The following is a 23,058-nucleotide window of genomic DNA, read 5'->3' as shown; positions in this document are numbered from 1 at the left end:
AGGTTTTTACCATCTGAAAAAGATAGTACTGAAAGTGAAAAATTTTTTAAGAAAGGAAATTGGAAACAAACAAAATGATAATTTTTAATAAGTCACTATAATTGTACTTATATGCAAAGGAAACAAAACATGGCTCATCTAATAGTATGTAGCCAATGAGTACCCTTTTGAAAACTGTAACAAAACACTAGAGGTACACAGTCTTCTGAGAAATAAAACTTTAAGCATTTCTAGGCTTTATGGACCTATTCGTTATCGTTTTAAGAACAAATTGGGACGGAAAAACGAAGGGTCGAAAGGACATCTCCATTCTAAAATAACAGATGACGTATAGACCTAATCTGATAAAAAAACAGCTCCTAAATAACGCTACTCATTAGGATCTGAAGATCAGCAAAAGGTTGTCACCTTCTCGTATCCTTTCAAACAGCCAATCACTGACGAGATTTTATAACTTTGAAGTGATGCGGTTTTTATATTTATCTGCTGGAAAAGCAATATTGAGTAGATTATTTTTACGATTTAGAGAACAAACGTGGCGTTGTGCATATAGCCAACAGCTAAAATGGCATAACAATCTTGACAATCATAAAACTTGAGTCTATTATTTCCATTATTTCCAGTTTATTTGTATAACATTACTTTAAACATTTTTTCTTACAAACATCAACAATTTGTTTTCCTTCCACGGATAACGATATTTTAATATTTCGTCTAATGCCTACCTGTAGGACGGTTTGATTGCATTGTTAAAATAGCTTTCTCGGGGAAACAAGACTCACAATGAAGGCGAAACGAATACGGTGGAAATCATATCTACATGTAAGAAATAAATAGATCTGAACTTTAGTCAGGATGCGTATAGACCATTACAAAAAGTCCTAGATGTTCATATTAAAAATAAGTATGACAACCATCTATAGAAGAATATATTAGACAAAAATATATGCATAGTGTGATATCAAAAATGGTAATGACTCGAATGTCTCTGAAATAAATTATAATAATTACTATCAAATTATTTTGATAGAATCGTTGACATTTGGAATGGCAGACTATTGTTCCAGATGACCCCAAGAGAAAACTAAACATGTATATTTCATAAACAATTCGTTTATGTAAGCTCATACCATTCATATGTTATTAACTCGTTATTTATTTCTGAATTACACCTTTTATAAATTGTCTGAAAAAGGATGGTATAAGATTTGCCTGAAAATAAATCAATAAAGGCAATGTTAACGTCTTTGTTAACCATAAAGGCACATTATGCCTCGAAACAAACAACTTTGTACTTTTGTACAAAGGGCAAATATAAATTTTTAATGTTTAAACAATCATTTTGGTGAAATGTAAGATGCTTGTTACCTGAAAAATAGCGATGCAATTGAAATAATTTGTTATAAAAGTAGCAAAATGTAAACATAGTAATATGTTGACTTCCATACAAAATATTTATTCACTATAATTGTACTAATTATCAAAAAGCAATAGATGAAAGAGATAGTTCTGGTAATTGGCCAGTACTATATAGGTACACAAAAATAAGAAAGCTTAATTCGAGAAATAAAGATAAAAGCTTTTCTGAGGCACAATGGATCTTTAAATTCAAGTGCAAGTTTAAGTACATAGAATTCAATACAAATGCTTACTAATGTCTTATGAAATGCTGACTTGGCATTACACATTTTTCAAAGACATGTTGTTTAAATGGCGATGATTTAATTTTGGACAGTTTAAACACATGTTTGGGTAAATTATCGAATTAGCTGAAACCGTAGTGAAAATATTAATCGATAAAATCTATCTGGTTATGTGATATTTCCATTAGGACAAATACATATATCTTTATTATAAATCCATTAGCGTATTGTTATTTATGATAGTAAGTATAATAAAATGGTATGATTTTCTTCTATTTTTGAAGTAATCTAAGCAAGGACAACTATAATACAACATTTTAATATCATTTGCTTTATACTGAATGTACTTTAGTTCGATTGTGTAGAAAGCTATAAGATTATAAGACATAATTTCATAAAATAAAGTGATAAAATGATAGCTATTTCTACTTCAACTTTTAAGGCCAGTTTTCATAACATTTTATTACTACAACTAGTGGTGTAAACTTGGAAGTTTTAAAAGATTAAAAGATTAAGGCGATGTTCTAATGGTCATATTATGAGTAAGCTTTAGCTAAAGATGTCTATGTTATTCAGAATAACAGAATAAATAAACAACAATTCTCGAAATTTTGTAAACATTAATGTTGCAGTTATCAAGATACTATCAAATAATTTACCGATCTAATGTAGCTTTATGTAGTTTTTCCCTGGAAATGGCAATGAAGTATTTTAGGTTTGTTTGATTTATTGTCTGTTTTTAAGGACATTTTGGTGAACTTATTCAAAATAATGAATAATTTACATAGTTTTACCGAAGTAACACAACTTGCTTAGTAATCCTTAAGCAAGGCAACCAAGAGAAAGATTTCTCTTGTTGTCTCTTATTTTCCCATTCAAAAATACGAGAGGGGTCATTTGCATGTTTTAGCCTTGGTCATATATTTTATTAGTCATCATTAATAAAAATTAATAAAAAATAGCACAATGCTGTGTCTATTTAGATTTTTCATTAAAAAATTACCTTTTTGTTCACACAAATTCGTTTTGTACTTCAATTGAACGTATTATTGGTAAGATTTCTAACTTTTAGACGATATGAAGGCATCCGACATTCAATGAACGGATAAATTGACTTTGATAACATTTTAAGGATTTAATGTCTGTTTGCTTTCCACTAACCTATGTTTCAGATATAAAATAAAGTAAATTTACTGTAATATAGTTTTGTCGGTATTCATATATGTTTATTCTTTCAAAACATCGTATTATTATGCCATGAAGCTTAAATAAATGATGTAGTCATAAATATGTTTATGTGCATAAAATGAGACAGGCTGACATATATTCAATCATTCTCAATTGTATACTTTTACGACATCGATCGGTAACTTCTTTAATAAAACATTTATTCTGAAGTCAAAAATATTTATACGCTGTAGGAACAAATAACGACCGGCAAAATGTCTGATATCAAATTCGAAAAAGAAAAGACTATTATGTACTGGCTATAACCACCAGTTAGATAAGACAAGGGAATGTTTTGTAAAGAGATGTTTTGTATAGGAAAATATGAAAACCTGCTTTTGATTTTCATATAAATAGGAATTAGTGTTTGATAAAAACAAACATGATTTTGACAATAATACCGTATATGGACAAAAAGCAAAAGTGCATAATAGAATTGATAGAATACACTTTGCAAGATATTAGAATAAACAAAACACAATAAAAGCGAAAAAGGATGGGTGTGTGTCACCGACCTTGTTTTCGTAAAATGTTTCCTTTTGCCTATAAGTGGACATGAACTTCCTTTAACATGCATATAAACTACTGAAAAGACCCGTTTTTGTTAAATTTACTTTTGCTATTATTTTATCCAATAATTCAACCCATTACTTTATAAGCATTTTGTGAAAAATGGCTTTTAATTGAAAAGCCCCCTGTCGCAAGTTCAAATTGATATGAAACTATATAAAAAGGCTTCAATACTGTTCAAACTTGGCAAAGGTGTTGACTGGACCATAGCCTTTGTAAACGCATATTTTCTGCACCAAGGTAACGAGGGGACACCTCACCCCCCCCCCCAACAGAAAGGGGCACATCCTCCTCTGGCATCCTCTTGATGTATCTATTTGATAGGGGAGATGGCGCGGAAAAAGTGATCATCTTTTTTAACACCATTTCTCAAACGAAATCAAGTGTTTGGGGTCTAAATAGGGCATTCTTTTACTATTCGAGGCCTCAAATAGGGTGCGTGAAAAGGCGTCTATACGAAGTAATGGATTAATTAATATAAATGAGTATGTTACTTTTTGTTACATAGTGTTAACAACATCCCTTCGACAGTTGATTTCGATGGTGCACAAGTATTGAGACTATGCAAATGACATTATTTTTACAAGAAAAGCTGCATCGGGGCGAATGGCACAATCTTTATTCTTAACAAAAACATATGCATTTAAATTAATCAAGTTTTACAATGTTATAATACTTTGGAAACTAAAGAAAATCTCGACTTGCCTAATAATATAATTGTTGTACCATATCTCTTGAATATTCTTTTATTAAGATATTTTACATAATTTCAGAGAAAAATAAAATACATAATATAAATATATAGCTCCAGAAAACTACTTTATAAAACCGGTTTAAACTCCCCAGTGGTTTAACTTCCACTGACCGTTCCAATGCATCTGTGTTCTTTAACGTGTTATTCATGTCTGTAGTGTTAATTGTTTGTGAATGTTTACATGTTTCGTAATGTCTGCCTTGCAGGATTGTCGTTTATGGTAGGTATTTTCTCACCCCCTCCTCCCATTTTTACCCCTTCCCCTTTTCACCCTTACAGCCCTTATCCCTTTTATTCCCATATGGGCCCGTTTAGTTTATATAATTTCACACATTACATGTCCCTCTCCTTTCGCCTTCCATATGGCCACTCCAGGTTTGTGTTGGATGTCTTCTGGGTGCCCTCCTTGGGTGTGTCGGGGGCTGCGTCCTGTGAACTTTGCCTTTACCTTGTTGACTTTTATTCTTGTTTATTATAGTATCACAAACAGAAATGCTTTAACTGAACAACAAGCAGCTGTCTTTATGCTCGAGCATGATTTCCAAATATCTATGTAGAGTGCCGTGAAATAACACGGTTAAATAACCAAAGCTTTTATAATAATCCTTATTGCTATAAATACTGTCTAGCCAAAATTGACACCATGTAATTCCTTGTGTCACAATAACAATCAGAATATCAGATTTTCCGGCGAATATATGTCTTGTAATAAACAATGCAAACTGTATCAAACATAAAAAACATTAGCTATGTCGTACTATCAATACCATTTGGACGTTCGTTATTTTCTTTAAAACACATGTCATTAACAATGTAAATAATTATAATTGGATTTATAATAGAAGCAAAACAACTTCGTCAAGGACTAGCCGTTGTTTCCTGAAGCAATAAACTTTAAATTTGTACTGGTTGGTTCTAGGAACTGATTCGGGAGTGTTTCAATAAGTTTATAGCTTTCAACATGTTCAACACAATCAAACTAAAATAAATTTATGTAAACTATATTACTTTGTAATATAAACATTATTACTCCCATAACAAAATGATAAATCATTAGTTGTTACAGTGACATGACGTCTTAATTAAAATGTTAATACCGAGATAGAATTTAAACAATATTTTACACCGAAAAGAAAAATAAATGGAACAAATCTTAATACTTTTTATAGAAAGGATTTCCTTCAGCAAAATGGTTATTCTATATTCTAAATATGAATACTTTTTTATAGAAAGGAATTTATACAGCAAAATGGTTATACTTTATTCTTAGTATGCGAAATAATGTGAGACTTTGTACAAGGATTACGAGACAATGAGGTCATTTGATAATGTCATTTGGAAGAAGAAATCAATTTTGAAGCCAAATTACATCGTAATCTAAATTATATTACCACCGCAACGGAACTTGTTTTCATTTAGAGTTGTTAAGATGGTTGATATTTCTTTATGTCTACAAATTTCAGTTCTTGTTTCTCGCCTTCAAGAATATATTACATGATTTAATAGGGTTGTCGTCTTACTATGTTAAATTACAATATTTTCAAGAGACTGTTATGTAGTAATTATTTTAAGTTCATTCTTGGAATGAAATTTTTGGAATATATACGAGTATGCGTAAAAATGTAAAATGTTGAGAGGTCCATAAAAGGTAACAAAATGACATTTAAAGGTTTATGAGTAAAACGATTTAATATTAGATATAATACAAAGACAGATTTTGTTTCAAATAACAAGCAGAGGAATTCGAAATAGGAATGGTATGGACATTTTCAGCTTTAAATTGTGTTACTTGCAACAGGTAATATTTCGAAATTATATTGTTTCAATTTCATAACAAATAATAAATCTCGGATATAGATGAAATAGTACATAAACCGTCGTATTTCTAGTAATTCTAACATTTTTTTTAAAACAATTTCGCCAGATTCGACATGTTAAAGGGTATACACATTGTACAATCATTATATGCAAATGTTTTTTAAAAGTTATTTAAATAAAAGAGAAAAAAATATGAATGAACAAATCAAAGAAAATGAAATTAAACTGGAATAAACATATTAAATGCAAGCAAAAAAAAATGTATATAAATATTGTTGTTTTATCGATAATTATAATTGATATACAAATGTCGGAAATGTATCATAATGCATAATACATTATGACAGAGTCTTTGACATTTTGAAACATCAAGCTTATCCTTCGGTCTAAATCTTGACATCAAGATAAATTAAGCATGTTTATTGCATTAACCAGATGCACGCAAATAACGAACAACTATAACCAGAGAGCATCTTACGGTAGCTCTTGACATAGACATAACACAAGGGTGTCTAACATAGAATGCAGACATTGGATTAAATATATCTATACAACAATGTATATTGCGAGAAATAGAACGATGCTGCAGTATCAAAATTCTGAAAATTTGATGGATAGAATCTACTTGAATGTGACTGTTGTTTACTTCGTTGCAATTTTAAAAAAAATCAAATGCTTACGTAATAACTACATGATGACATTTCTTAGAGATTGTTACTAGGAGATCTTATAAAATGTTGTCTGAGCATCATGGCGATTCTGTAACGATTACACAGTATTTAATTGTACATGTAGTGTTGTAAAACAATCAGTGATTTAACGGCGGCAATGGCAGTTATTTTGTTCATTTTGCCGTAGGTCTTAGCATACAAATGGTTAACGAATGAGTTTTGAGGAAGTGGGGAGGTGTCGAATCGGTAAACAAAGAATTAACGAGCAATTATGAATTTCTTTTGTACATTTGTATTCTGGCATGTTCTTATTTTATTTCATGGAGCTTTCTGACGAATGTTTCTTTATTTTTTGTTGAAAATATATGTCCTCAGGTTACAAAAATGTAAATAAATTACCCATACCTTGATTGGCACAATGCAGATAAGTTTATTGATGTAAAATTACCTTGCTGTGTTTAACATTACTACTTTGTGGATTTATACGTAGATTACTTTTTACCGAGTGACTGATTTGGTTATGCAAGAGTTCTGCATTAAGATCAAATTCAGCTGAAATGCAGCATTCTTATTTGCCTTGTTTAGTTTTACTATATTTTTAGGAGAGAGAAGTGAGTAGTTTTTTAAAAGGCTTAACAAAACGTTAGTATATAGCAAAATAAAAACACACATTTATTTTAAAACAAACTTACATATATTATTTAAACGTTAAACCTTCATTGTGAATTATCAGCTAAAATACAAAAGTCGATGTAAATTATTGTGGAAAATCGCTGATTTACTCGAAATGTACGGTGAACATAGTATTCCTAATTTAGAAAACTTCAACATGTATGTTTACAATGAAGTTGTTTATCAATATATCGATATAAGGTCTTCTTTGAACATTGTGTCTTTGCATATATATTATGTTTAAAATATATTTTAGAATTTGATCATTTTCTGAATAATATAATAATTCCGAAACGTCAGTTGGCAAAGTTAATGATTTGTTATAATTTCATGCCATATCTATCATTATTAACTGTCATGGGAGACAAGCTTTAAAAAAATGGAAGGATACTTGTAATTTGTGGTTAATTTATGGTTTGCGTTCTGGCGCTTGGAGTAATTGATCAATTCTTTAGACTATATTTGCCTAGGTTGCGCTCACACAGGATTCAAATATTGAAATTCATTCAACATTTTTAATGACATTTTTGTTCCTCTACTTCTTCGTCTTTTTCCTTTTCTTCATCTACTGATTATCATTACTTTTAATATAATAATGTATGTAGAATAAAGAGAGAAATGTAAAGCTTGATTCATTTCATCAATTTTTTTTCGTTACATTTTAAAAGCTTTACTGACGAATTAAATAACACAAGTTTCAACATCTTTACAGTTTCACGATATTGCAATATTCTAATCGTAATATATCGAGTAGATTTTAGCACGAAGTGTCTCTGATTTCCAGCTTAAATGAATTATATATGAAAACAGAAGAAATTGTTCCAAAAGAAAATATTCAATAACTGTTTTTTCATTATCTTTTACGGAAAGTTTGCGCAAACGCCACCCACATGTTGGGAATTTTAGTATGTTTTTCACCTAGCCAACAAGAAATTATCAAATACTCTATCGGTTAAGGATAGTGTAATGTAGCTTATACCGTCATGTCGGACTTTGGTATCTAAATAAGACATTAAATGCCAAATGTTTTAAGTACATTTTTATCATTCAATATTTTCAACAATTTCTTAATAATATATGCGTCAATCAAATCAATTGTGATTTGTTGTTCAATGAAAAGTTTTATTAGTAAGATATTTTAACATTTAAAGGTTTAAAAAGGCCTCGGACAGTTGATTCAAATGATCATTGAAATTGATTATAGATTTAAGAATTTTTGTAGCCGAGAGGTTAAGGTCGTTGACTTCATAGAATGGCGCCAATGTGTCACATTGAAGGTTCCATGATAACCGCGTATGAACACATCTGCGGATGTTATTCAAAATAACACCATCCCCATGATTAGATGTCGAGTTTTGCTTAAGCCGATGATAGGGTGGGGGTGCCGGTAGTTTGCACTTGACAGTACCTTCCACGGACAGGCCCAGTCAAACGGAGCCTACAACATTTTCAATTTTGCCGTTTAAGACCTTCTTTAGGGAATTTTTGTTTCTCTATCCAAAGCGTTTGCCTTCAGCGCTGTAGGTTTGAATCCTGCAAGAGATTTTGATTTTTCAGTGTAAGGAAGCTATCTAGCTAATGACATCAAACAACGTTTTGATTGGTTCAAGTTTTGATTGCAATTATTATAATTTTGAACTTTAAACAAAAGCATCAATTGCTGACAAAATGCAAGTGGTATAATATCACTTTAAATTTGATAGTACTATAAAATACTTGTATGTCCCGATTTCAGGTATAGGAAAACTAAATTTTAACAAAATATGGTTTAAAATGAGTAAAGAAAAATGTTTTGTCATTTTTAAAGATATTATTATATTGCTACATAGAGAAATATATAGCTTTGGGGAAAATTATATTCCATTTTAAATATCACGCTACAAATTGCCACTTTGTAGGAGGGGTGAGGGATGTTGCACTGTTTTATAAACCCTCGTGTACAGACATTATTAAACCAAGTTTGCAATAATCATGTAATTTAGTTGTGATTTTTGCTTCCGAGGGATCATCCGTTTTCCAGATGTTCATAACCAGATTGCCTTAAATGAACAGGAAACGGCTGTCTACATGTTTGTCAAATATCTGTGTAGAGTGCTTTGTAATAACGCAGTAAGATAATCAAACCTTTTAATATAGCCCTGATTGCTATTAAAACTGTCTAGCCAGAATCGACAACGGGTTATGTCTTGTGTCAAAATGACAATCAGAATTCCGAACAACCAGACGCATTTAACATAATTATAAGCTTACCAAAACGCAAACTCAGCATTTTTTTCATTGCCATGTTTTTGTATTAATTCATTAATCTTTGCTACAAGGGACCTTGTAAACGTGTTTGTATGTTTAAAACTACTTCCTGTTAGGAACTTTCATTTAGATCTTGAAAATAGATCTAATTCTATTAATATTTTTTAAAAGTCATTATCTTGTGTTGTATAAATATAGTCGAAATCAAACGTATAATCACAAATTGTTGCTCTGTGAAACATAGAAATATGAATGTATCCTATTGCTAATCCTATATTAAATATGCCATTTTGACAATCTGATATAATGCAAAATGAGATCAACATTTATAAAATATATTATTGCAGGATATGCTATGGGCTCAACATCCACGGTAATATACAGTACAAATCATTTTAATTCGGTTGGATGAAGGGTAATAGCGGAAAAATGTCTTGATGTCCTGTCGGAGAGGCGGGTGACTGAGACATGTTACATTATTTTTTATATTTCTTTTTCATGAGCTAACAAAACCAAAAAAAAAAAGAAAAACAGAATTCTTGAAAAACGAAAAAAAAACCTGCAAAATTCAAAATGTTGCAGACTCATTCTTGTTATTGAATTGTTTATTGTTATAGTTATTGACATGTCCATATTTTTTCCATACCCAGCTTTTAGGGTTCGGTACATTATGTACGCCTTGCTGGTGTTGCTGGGTTGTGTAAGGGGGTTTTGTGATCGTCGCCTTGCCTCGATAATCAATTTTTCTCAATATTTTTTATTCAGCCTGTTCATGGATAAAAAAATCCCCGTGTCTACACATTTAAAATGATTTTGTTGTTTTGGAATCTTCTCTTTTAGGGTTTTTTTTTAACATACGTATATACATGCTTTACTAGTGATGCTTGCGACATATATCAATTCTCCACTAACGATATTTTATAATTGTTTTTGTTCCTTTCATCAAAATACAAATTGAATACCATTTTAAGAAAAAAAATTCTAACAGAGGGAAAGGCGTTGACTAGAACTTATTTGAAAACGGAATCTGTAAAGAACGCCAAAAACGGTAAAAATTGCCGCTGTCTTTGTTATTTAATTCGGTTTGTTCATTGATGGAAGTGTAAGTGCATGGATACACCATTCATGTAATTTAACGATATATAGGTATATGCTCGTAACACAGGTGGACCAAGGAAATTTCTCTAACTCCATCGAAATATACTTGTAACTGTCAATTTATAAAAAAGCAACACTCTTTTTATATCTTAAGCAGATGTACGTTTTATCCGAAACATTTCAAAATATCAACTGCTGGTCAACCTATATTATTACAGTCAGTCTTTTGAAATAAAAAGTCATTTAAGCTCAACTTGACAGTGAAAAATGAGCATAATGTCACTTTAAACATACCGTAACAAAAACTATTGAGTAAAACATTCACAACTAGCAGACACCTAAAAGAAACTGCTTTGACAACAAACATAACATTGAAAAATATAGTTGTGTATAGTTTAATGATTAATAATGAATTGAATGTCTAGGTCTTTATGCGCCAAATGCATAATACATTTTGATCGAGTAATTGACATTTGGATACATTAAGGTTACCAGTATGTGTATTGCATGGTCTCAAGAGAAAACTAAATAATTATGTATATTTAATAGACCGGCGGCTTAACACAATACAAGAAATAATATTACCCGGGAAAATATTATTTGTACCTCGGTATGATGAAACTTGATGGAATAAGGCAATATAAACAAGAAGTATTTAAATCATTAGGGTTTGCTGAAACATAAAAAAGATACACTATTTTTGAAGACTTCTTTAACGATTAAGCATCAAATGATTATATCTTTCACTTAAATATTACATGTCTATAACTATGACATTGATAACATTTTAGAGATTCCATATCATGTTTGCTTGCCACTAACCCATGTTTCAGAACTGAAATAAAGTAAATCTATAGTTTTGCCGGTCGTCATTTATGTTTATTATTTTTAAAATATCGTATCATTATGCCATGAAACTTAAATAAATGATGTGGCCATAAATATGTTTAAGTGCATTGAATGAGACAGTCTGACTATATTCAATCATTCCAATCATTCTTTAGTTAATTGTATAGTTTTACGAAATCGATCGGTAACTTCTTTAATAAAACATTTATTCTGAAGTCAAAAATGTTTATACGCTGTAGAAACAAATAATAGAGAGGCAAAATGTCTGATAGTAAATTTGAAAAAGAAAAGACTCAAATAAACTTGCTATAACCATCAGTTGAATAAGGCAATATTATTCTTTTTCCAAGGGAATGTTTTGTAAAGGACAATATGAAGACCAATAATTGATTTACCTATAAATAGAATTTTCAATGTTTATTAAAACAAACCATAACATTGCTAAATAGGATAGAAGTTTACAAAATTTTAGAAGAAAAGTTACACTCAATATAAAAAATATCAAGGTCCAGAAAATTCTTTATAATCTTACAAACAGAAATGCTTTAACTGAACAACAAGCAGCTGTCTTTATGTTCGTTCATGATTTCCAAATATCTATGTACAGTGCCGTGAAAAAAACACGGTTAAATAACCAAAGCTTTTATAATAATCCTTATTGCTATAAATACTGTCTAGCCAAAATTGACACCATGTAATTCCTCGTGTGACAATTACAATCAAAATATCAGAAATTCCGGCGAATATATGTCTTGTAATAAACAATGCAAAGTGTATCAGACATAAAAAAAAACATTAGCTATGTCGTACTATCAATGCCATTTCGAACGCTCGTTATTTTGTTAAAGCACATGTCATTTTCAATATTAATAAAATACGTAATTGGATTAATAATAGAAGCCAAATAACTTTATCAAGGACAAGCCGTTGTTTTTTCAAGTAATAAACGTTTATTTTGTTGCTTAGTACTGGTTGGTTTTGGGAACTGAGTCGGGAGTGTTTCAATAAGCTTATAGCTTCCAACACAATCAAACTTAAATGAATTTATAAAAGCCAAATTACTTTGGAATATAAACATTATTACTCCCGTAACAAAATGATAAATCAATTACATGACGACTAAATTAAAATGTTAATAACGAGATAGAATCAAAAACAATATCTTACACCAATACTTTACACGAAAAGGAAAGTAACTAGAACAAGACTGAATACTATTTACTGAATACTATATACTGAATTCCTACAGCAAAATGGTTATTCTTTATTCTAAGTATGAATACTTTTTTAAAGAAAAGACTCTTCCAGTAAAATGGTTAATCTTTATTCTAAGTATGAATACTTTTTTATAGAAAGGATTTCCTACAGCAACATGGTTATTTTTTATTCTTAGGATGCGAAATAATGTAAGACTTTGTACAAGGATTACGAGACAATGAGGTATTTTGATAATGTCATTTGGAAGAAGACAATAATTTTGATGCCGAATTACTTCGTAATCTTAATAATATTACCACCGCAATGGAACTCGTTTTCAGTTAGGGATGTTATGATGGTCGTTTTTTTATGTCTACTTATTTCTTCTAAACATGTTTTATTTCCAGCCTTCAAGAATATATTACACGAGTTAATAAGGTTTTCGTCTTACTATTGTAAATTACTATATTTTCAAGAGACTGTTATGTAGTAAATATTTTAAGTTCATTCTTGGAATGAAATTTTTGGAATATATACGAGTATGCGTAAAATGTAAAATGTTGACAGGTCCATAAAAGTTAATAAAATGAGTAAAACGATTTAATATTGAATATAATACAAAGACAGATTTTGTTTTAAAAAGCAAGCAGAGGAATTCTAAATAGGAATGATATGGACATTTTCAGCTTTAAATTGTGTTAATTGCAATTGGTAATATTTCGAAATTATGTTGTTTCAATTTCATAACAAATAAAATATCTCGGATATGGATAAAATAGTACATTAATATAACTAGTAATTCTAACACTATTTTTAAAACAATTTCGCCAGATTCGACATGTTACAGGGTACCCACATTGTACAATTATTATATGAAATGTTTTAAAAGTGTTTTTAATAACAGAGAAAAAATAAGAATGAACAAATAAAAAAAATAAAATTAAATTGGAAGAAACATATATTAAATGCAAGCAAAAATGTATATAAATATTGTTGTTTTATCGATGATTATAATTGATATGCATGTCTCGGAAATTTATCATAATGCATTATAATACATTGTGAAAGAGTCATAGACAGTTTTGAATCATCAAGCTTATTCTCCGGTCTAAAACTTGACATCAAGAGAATTTAAGCATGTTTATTGCATGTACAAGCTTCACGCAAATAACGATAACTATGACCTGAGAGAATATAAATGTAGCTGTTGGCATAGAAATGACGCAATGGTGTCTCACATACAATGCAGACATTGGATCAAATAAAGTGTTGAAATATATCTATACAACATTATATATAGAGAAAGAAACTGATTGATTATATCCTCCGAATGATGAAGATGAAAAACACCTTTTATCAAATTCTGAAAATGGAGAGGATAGAATCTACTTGAATAAGACTGTTGTTTACGTCATTGCAATTTCAAAAAAAAAATGATTACGTAATAACCAAGTTTAAATCTCTTAGAGATGTCTACTTAGATATAATTAAAAGAGCATATTGTCGATACTTTAACGATTACGCAGTATAAAAGTATTGTTGAATAACAGCCAGTGATTTTTCAGTCAATAACAATGCTTTTGTAAATCATTTCGTACCGAAAATAATTATCAGTGCAATGAAAGCAATTTGGTTATATGAAATTTCCATTTAGAAAAATACGTAAATCTTTATTACATTATTAGATTATAATTATCCACGTAACACAAAATGGTATAAGTTCTTTTCCTTTTTAAATGTATATTATTAGAAAACGGAACAACAATGCCAAACATTTATATCATCTGTGAAAAGAAAATAATTATGTGTAGTTTCAACATCAACAAAACCTGTAATCAAAGCTGTTAAATGAATTAAATAATAAATTGATATTGTTATAAGTAAAATGTAAAGATTTAATAAAACTAATAATCACTTTTTCCAATAAATCATAAATTAAATTTCTTTTCATTATCTATATTTCAGAGGATAAATAACCAATAACTTAAGAATGTCCGTCTTCTTTAATCAAACCGAGTCTTAAATTCTAAGTTTTTGTTTTTATTGGTTTCATGAAGTTTTCCTCTACCAGTATTTAAATGTTCATGGCTATGACATATTTACAAATAAGGAATTACACAAAGTACTGTCTTCCTGCAACTTGAAAATACTTTTCATACTGTCTAAAAAATGAATAATGTAAGCAGAAAAATGATTAACTAATGCTTTAAGCGGGTTGGGGAGGTGTCGAATTTGGTTAACAAAACATTTTAAGGAATTGCAAGTTTTTGTTCAAAATATTCTGGCATGTATTGAAAAACTGTTTCTTTAATATTCCATACAAATTTCTGACTGTTTCTTTTGTATCTTTTTTTAAAAAAAATACACGTCCTTTGGTAGAAATGTAAAAAAACTGCCTTTACTTTCATTGCCACATATATTAAATGCAAGTAAGTATATTGATATACAATAGCCCTGCGGTGTCTAATATTACTTCTTCTTGGTTTTAGAGATTACTATTTTTACAGATTGTCTGAATTAGATTTGCAAACTGCATTAAGTTCAATTCAAACGAAAAAGTTTGTTCTAGGATACATTTCTTTATATTTTGGTTTCTGCTTTATCATTTTTGATGGGTCGTTTTGTGAAGAGGTAATTGCTCCATCAACGTTACTAAATAGCAAAAAATATAAATTTTAAACACACTTATTTTATAATACACAGATATATCACAGTAAAGTAATTACTACTAATGATGACTTTGAATATAGTTAATCAAATTTAGAAAACTGGACCTATATTAAGAAAAAAACGTGCAAAGATATTACTTGCCAATTTATCGATAGAATGTCTTCTCCAGACATTAAGCCTTTGCTTCAAATCATTAAGAGAGTTTGGTCATTTTCGACAAATATTAAAAACATCAGTTGCAGAGGTAATTCATTTGTTACATTTTAAAGCCATATCTGTCATTATTAACTGTTAAGGGAGACATATTTTTAAAAATAAATGAAAGAAAACATTTGTAATTTGTTGATATAGTTTCAGTTCTAGCACTTAATAGTTGTAAATGATCATTTCTTTTTCTTCTTTTTTTCTTCTTTTTCTTCTTCTCCTCCTTCTTTTATTCTTCTACATCTTCGTTTATTCCCGCTTTTTCTTCTTCTGATTATCATTATAATTATCAATAATATGTAGAATTTAGAGTGGATTGTGTAGCTTAATTTATTTCATCTATTTTCATCTGATCTCGTTACATTTTATAAGCATTACTGACGAATTAAGTAACAAACGTTTTGCAGTTTCATGTGATTGCAATATTCTAATGGTAATATATCGAGTAGATGTAAGTTCAAAATTTCTCTGCTATCCAACTCACATGAATTATATATGAAAACAGAAGAAAGTGTTCCAAAACAATATATTCAATTAGTATTTTTCATTATCTTTTACGGAAAGTTTGCGCGATTGGGAATTTTAGTATGTTTTTCACCACCTATCCAACAAGAAATTATCGAATACTTTATCGATTACAGATGGTGTATTGTAGACTTTGGTATCTTAATAATACATTAAATGTCAAATGTTTTTTAAGTACATTTTAATCATTTAATATTTCCAACAGTTTCTTAATAATATATGCGTCAATCAAATCAAATGTGATTTTTGTTCAATGAAAAGTTTTATTAGTTAGAGATTTTAACTTTTAAAGTCGGACAGTTCATTCAAATGATCATTAAAATTGATAATAGATTTAAGAAATTTTGTAGCTGAGTGGTTAAGGTCGTTGACTTCATAGAATGGCGCTATTGTGTCACATTGAAGGTTCCATGATAACCGCGTATAAAACATCTGCGGATGTTTCTTAATTCAAAATTACACCATTACCATGATAAAATGTTAAGTTCTGCTTAAGCCGATGATAGGATGGGGTTGCCGGTAGTTTGCACTTGACAGTACCTTTCATGGACAGACCCAGTCAAACGAAGCTTGCAACATTTTCAATTTTGTCGTTTTAGACCTTCTTTATTGATTCTTATTTTTTCTATCCAAAGCGTTTGCCTTCACCGCTGTAGGTTTGAATCTTGCAAGAGACTTAATTTTTTTTTTTCAATTTGAGTAAGATATCTAACTGTGTTCAATGACATCAACCAACGTTTTGATTGCAGTTATTATAATTTTGAATTTTAAATAAAAGTATCAATTGCTGACAAAATGCATAATTTAATGTATAATATCTCTTTAAATTTGATAGTTACATATAATACATGTATGTCCCGATTTCAGGTATAGGAAAACTAAATTTTTAGAAAATATGGTTTGAAAGGAGTAAACATGTTTTTGTTTTTTTAAGATATTATATTGCTAAATAGAGAAATATATAGCTTTGGGGAAAATGATATTCCATATTAAATATCACGCGACAAATTGCTACTTTGTAGGAGGGGCGGGGTTAGGGATGGTGCACTGTTTTATTAGCCCTCATGTTCAGACTTTACAGATTCTGCAATTTTCATGTAATTTAGTTTTGATTTTTGTTTCCGAGGGATCACCCGTTTTCCAGATGTTTATAAAAAGATTGCCTTAAATGAACAGGAAACAGCTGTCTACCTGCTTGTCAAATATCTGTGTAGAGTGCTATGTAATAACACAGTAAGATAATCAAACCTTTTAATATAGCCCTGATTGCTATTAAAACTGTCTAGCCAGAATCGACAACGGGTTATGTCTTGTGTCAAATTTCGGACAACCAGACGCATTTAACATAATTATAAGCTTACCAAAACACAAACTCTCAGCATTTTTTTTCATTGCTATGTTTTAATTGTATTAATTTATTATTCCCTGCTACAAGGGACCTTGTGAACGTATTTGTATGTTTAGAACTACTTCCTGTTAGGAACTTTCACTTAGATCTTGAAAATAGATCTAATTCTATTAATATTTTAAAAAAGTCATTATCTTGTGTTGTATAAATATAGTCGAATCAAACGTATAACATGTATGAAACATAGAAATATGAATGTATATGATATAATGCAAAATGAGATCAACATTTAAAAAAATATATTATTGCAGGATATACACAGAACAAACCATTTTAATTCGGTTGGATGAAGGGTAGTAGCGGAAAGATGTTTTGATGTCCTGCCGGAGAGGCTGGTGACTAAGATATGTTACATTAATTTTTATATTCCTTTTTTAACAAAACCAAAAAAGCAAAAACAACTGAGTTCTTGAAAAGCGCAAAAAACTGCAAAATTCAAAATGTTGCAGGCTCATTCTTGTTATTGAATTGTTTATTGTTATAGTTATTGACACGTCCATATTTTTCCCTCCCCAGCTTTTACGGTTCGGTACATTCTGTGTGCCTTGCTGGTGTTGCTGGATTGTGTTAGGGGATTTAGTGAACGTCGCCTTGCCTTGCTAATCATTTTTTCTCATTATTTTTATTCAGCCTGTTCATGGATAAAATAAATCCCCGTGTCTACACATTTAAAATGATTTTATTGTTTAGGAATCTTCTCTTTTAAAGTTTTTAATTTTTTAAACATACGTATATACGTGCTTTGCTAATGATGCTTTGGGACATATATCAATTCTCCGCTAACGATATTTTATATTTTTTTATCCATTTCCTAAAAATACAGTTTGAATACCATTTTAAGAAAAATAAACTAACAGAGGTAAAGGCGTTGACTATAACTAATTTGAAAACGGAATCTGTAAAGAACGCCCAAAACGGTAAACATTGCTGCTGTCTTTGTTATTTAATTCGGTTTGTTCATTGATGGAAGTGTCAAATGCATGGATACGCCATTCATGCTCCCTAGCACCGGCTAAAGTAATATTCAACATATAGACATAAACACGGTAACATTTCTAATTCAGAAACATCTGCAAATGCATTCATATGCGGTAATCATGGAACTTATACTTTAATGCTATTCTATGAAAAGTGGTGCATGGCCCCTATATCAAAGAATGCTCGTGCTCTAATCGAGAAAACTGTGAAATAAAAGCGTCAAAGAGAGTTTGGAAGGGATTAGACGTAAAGAAGCCTGCATATTTCAGACAAAACAACAGACAGATAATTAAATTCTAAATAAGTGAAATGATGGAAAGCTTTGTTTCTGGATTACGAGATAATTTGATGTTGCCAGCTGCAGGAAAGACATCTATCTTGAAGCCAAATTACCGCGTAATCTACAAATTATTACCTTTGTTACAGAACTACTTTTCCTAAAGATGTTAGATGGCCGACATCATTTATGTCTATCTAAATCCCTTACACGTGTCTTGTAAATCGTCTTTAAGAATGCATTGATTGATTATACTTTGGTCATGCTACTTAAAATGCAGTATCTGTGAAAGTTTGCTTTGTAATGAATTGTAAGTCAGCACTGAATAAAATAAACAAAATTTATCATGAAAATGATAATGTGTAAAATTGTGAAAAGAGCCAAAACGGCAAATGTGTCCATAAAGCTTCTGTGAGTGTGAGGCCAGGAACAGCAGCAACAGTGACTCATGCCAATCAAAGGGTTTATAGTTAGATAAGTAGTAAACAGGTAAAATACAAAATTAGTTAACATTTTGCAATAAGTCCGTTGAAGTTTATATTGGCATGAACGATACATTCAAGAGGCCCAAGGAAATTTCTGTATCTATACATAGGTTGTATATTTCAATTGATAAAAATGGTGAAGCAGTCTTTTAATATTTTAATCATATTTACATTTTATCCGTTACATTTTTCAGTATCAACTGTTGATCAATTTACATTAATACCGTCAACCATTTGAATAATGTAATCAACTTAGCTCAATGAAACAGTGAGAAATGAACATAATGTAACATACCGTAACAAAACCTCTTCGGTTAAAAAAGAACAAGTTTGACGACAGACAAAATGTTGGAAAAATATAAATGTGTATAGTTTAATGATTAATAATGAATTGCATGTCTAGGTCTATATGCTCCATAATGCATAATACATTTTGATTGAGTAATTGACATTTGGATGCATTAAGGTTACAAGTATATGAATAGCTTGTACTCAAGAGAAAACTAAATATATTATATGTATATTTAGTAGACTGGCGGCTCCATACAAAAAAAAGAAAGACCATCACCCCAGACTTTTGTGACATGAATATTGCACAAAAATGATTAACATACAATGTAGATATCACAAGCTTTGTTGCTTTTAAATTTAGATCTTCGTTTTTTGATTAACTATTTATATAACAATGAATGTGTTGAAAAGATGATGGATTGACACATACGAATTTTGATCTTGCATAATTCAAAAGAAAATTAAATATGTTTGTGATATCAAATATTATGAAGATCCATATTCTGAATAGATATATGTACAGTAGATGCAATATTAAATGTTTTGATAAAAACGTTATACATATATGATAGAAACATAGTTTTATATGACTCCTGTAAGTGAAATATGTTTTTTTTAAAGATTATTATCAGCACCTAAGTTTATATATAGAATTTACTCTTTACTACGTTTTGACAGCTCTTTTAGCATTGTAATCAGTTTTATGATTAAACTTGATGGAATAAGATAATATAAAAAAGAAGTAATTAAATCATTAAGATTTGCCGAAAATTAAAAATGAATCGTGACCCTGAAAAAACGGTTTAATCATGCAGATCAATAGTTACTAGTTATTGATGAAGATGAAACCATTATTCTATATAAAAAATATTCTGAATATGGTAAATGGAGAAGAAGACTTCTTAAACGATAAAGCATTAGATGATTATATCTTTCACTCATATATAGTGGGGCGGGAAATAAGGTCTCTGCTGTCAAAATAGTGCAAATTGTGATACAAGCATGAAACTTTCAGGAAATCATCTTTAGACCATGTAGATTTCAAAAATGAAGTGGGCCCAAATATATCTCTGCTCATTCAAGATGGCCGCCATTTTCAAGATGGCCGCCATACAAATTTGATGTATATAATAGCTCATTCATTCCAATTTTTTGTACAGACCTGAACCTTACATCAAAGCATGCATATAGTTTCTCCTTTTCAAAAATTTATTTTTTTACCAATTTCGCTTGCATACTTCTTTAGAATCCAAAATGGCGTCCAATATGGCTGCCAATTTTATGCAAAACTGATATACCTCATTGTAGTATAATTATTTGCACAAAGTATGCTTATTTACATATAAAATTGTTAAACAATAAACAAATTGTTTTAAAAAATCAAATTTTAGGTTAAGCACATTGTTAGTCATTTTTTTAGTTTTTTGTACAAAAAATCTTTAAAAGTATATAAAAGAAAAAGTGCCATTTTTTGCATTTTTTCTAGGTCTATGTACAGAATAGGTCATTTGTTCAGCACTCCTTGAAGGGCGTTTCCCAGCACTCCATTCGAGCTAAGTCTAACAAAGCTTGTCCATAACAGAAGTAGGCATCTGCACATTCTTTAGCAGTTTCACCGTAGGCTTTTGAGAGTATGGTACATGCCTCTTGAAACTGGTTCACTGCAGTTGGTATACAGAATTTACGAAAGTTTTTGATATTCAATCAACACTATGTTTTATTGTATAATTGTTACAACAATGTGAAAGCTTTATACTTATTCAAAGTGGGTGGGGTATATTTATCCGACAATTGTAATACAAAATAACGTTTTTTATATGAATTCTTATGCAAATATTCACTGTAAAAGTATTTAATTGTATTAAGCAAATTTTTTCTTCCTTAGGGACATGAAGGTATGCTAAAATATCAATGAATGCAGATAGAATTATATGTATACACTAAGTTATTAAATGTGTTTGCATGATATAAGTTGTTTCAATATTCTTAATATAATTTGATAATTGTACAGAAAGAAAACTGAATATTTATCAACGAAACATATGTTAGATAAAATCATGCCTGGACCTAAAAGAAATGTTGTCTATTTATGAATACAATTATTTCCTGCACAATTTAGTCTTGCCAATAGTTTGTAACAAAATGATTCAAAAATATATATTTTTGCACATGTTTGTTACCAAGTATAATTGAATAAGTACTGTTCATTTCTAATAACTTATGTAGATATGATATTTTCAAAAGATACAAAAATTAAGGCGACTGATACATCATAATTATTATCTTTGTGTGGTGAAATATGTATCAATACTATCGTTTGACCCACATAACATAGCTTATGATTTGAAATATAAACTAAAGGTATTCATACTTTATTTTCTCCATTAAACAAGAGATAATTGTTGACCTTAGATCACTCGCCTAAGATCCACTGCTGGAAAAGAGCTATTATTCTTTAATACTGCAAAATGCTAAAATCATATAAGGAGTATCTTTTTCACCAAATACAGACATGATTTATGAACTATTTGTAAAGAAACACGCCCAATAACTAGCCTCTCAGAACTTTTTCACACAACAAGGCTCATATAACTACATGTATATTCCAATAAGAGTCCATGTAAACTAAGTGATTTTGACCCTATGCCAATAGTTCAAAATCTTTATATAGCATCACAATGTAATTATATACGATATTTTTTCTTCTCTGTGCACTGTAGTATCGGAAAAGAATTTTAATAAAATAAGTCAGTATAATTAAAGTGACAGGGAAAGCTTTTTTGGTCATAGGAGCATGATTTAAAGGCCATCACGAGGAACACAGTTTTTAAAGACTTGTGTGCGGAATCATATTTAATTTTTTTTATTGTTGTTTTTTAAAAAAACAACAGCAAAAAAAACAAACTACAATGCCTAGAGCCTAAAAAGTCAACATACAACCTTGCCAAGTAAAGAAGACCTCTTTTAAAGTTACATTAAACATTTTTGGATCATTTAGTGTACATGCAAAATATTTTTTTCTCAAAAAATCTAAATGCACAGAGCACAGGTACTTAGCATGTAGCCTCACCTTATGCCTTTATTAACATATTAATTGAATCATGCTCGTTGAGCCACCTGAGTTTATAAACTTGTATATGAAAACACATAAAAACATCTAGTGTTAAACTACAATGACTTGAACTGAGATATTTTGGATGTAGCATGATATAACATGCATAAATTTGTATGATGCTACTGCAGTCTAAAATGGTTTTGCAATGGTTATCACTTAATTTACAAAGACTACTGCAGTATCCCCTAAACCTACAGTACCGTACCTGACGCATAGAAACTTATCATGTCTCATCATAATTTTGTTATACTCTACAAATATCTGATATATCATGGACAACATGGTCAAAATTTACCCCTAACACCAGATTTCACTAAGTTCATATGGACTCCTATATGAATATGGTTATTAAAGTTCTC

The sequence above is a fragment of the Ruditapes philippinarum genome, unplaced genomic scaffold (assembly GCF_026571515.1).
Source record: "Ruditapes philippinarum isolate M1 unplaced genomic scaffold, ASM2657151v2 ctg1952_1_1_1_1, whole genome shotgun sequence".
Lineage (NCBI taxonomy): Eukaryota > Metazoa > Mollusca > Bivalvia > Venerida > Veneridae > Ruditapes > Ruditapes philippinarum.
The sequence above is the reverse complement of the archived record's forward strand: the minus strand, read 5'-3'. Positions refer to the sequence as shown.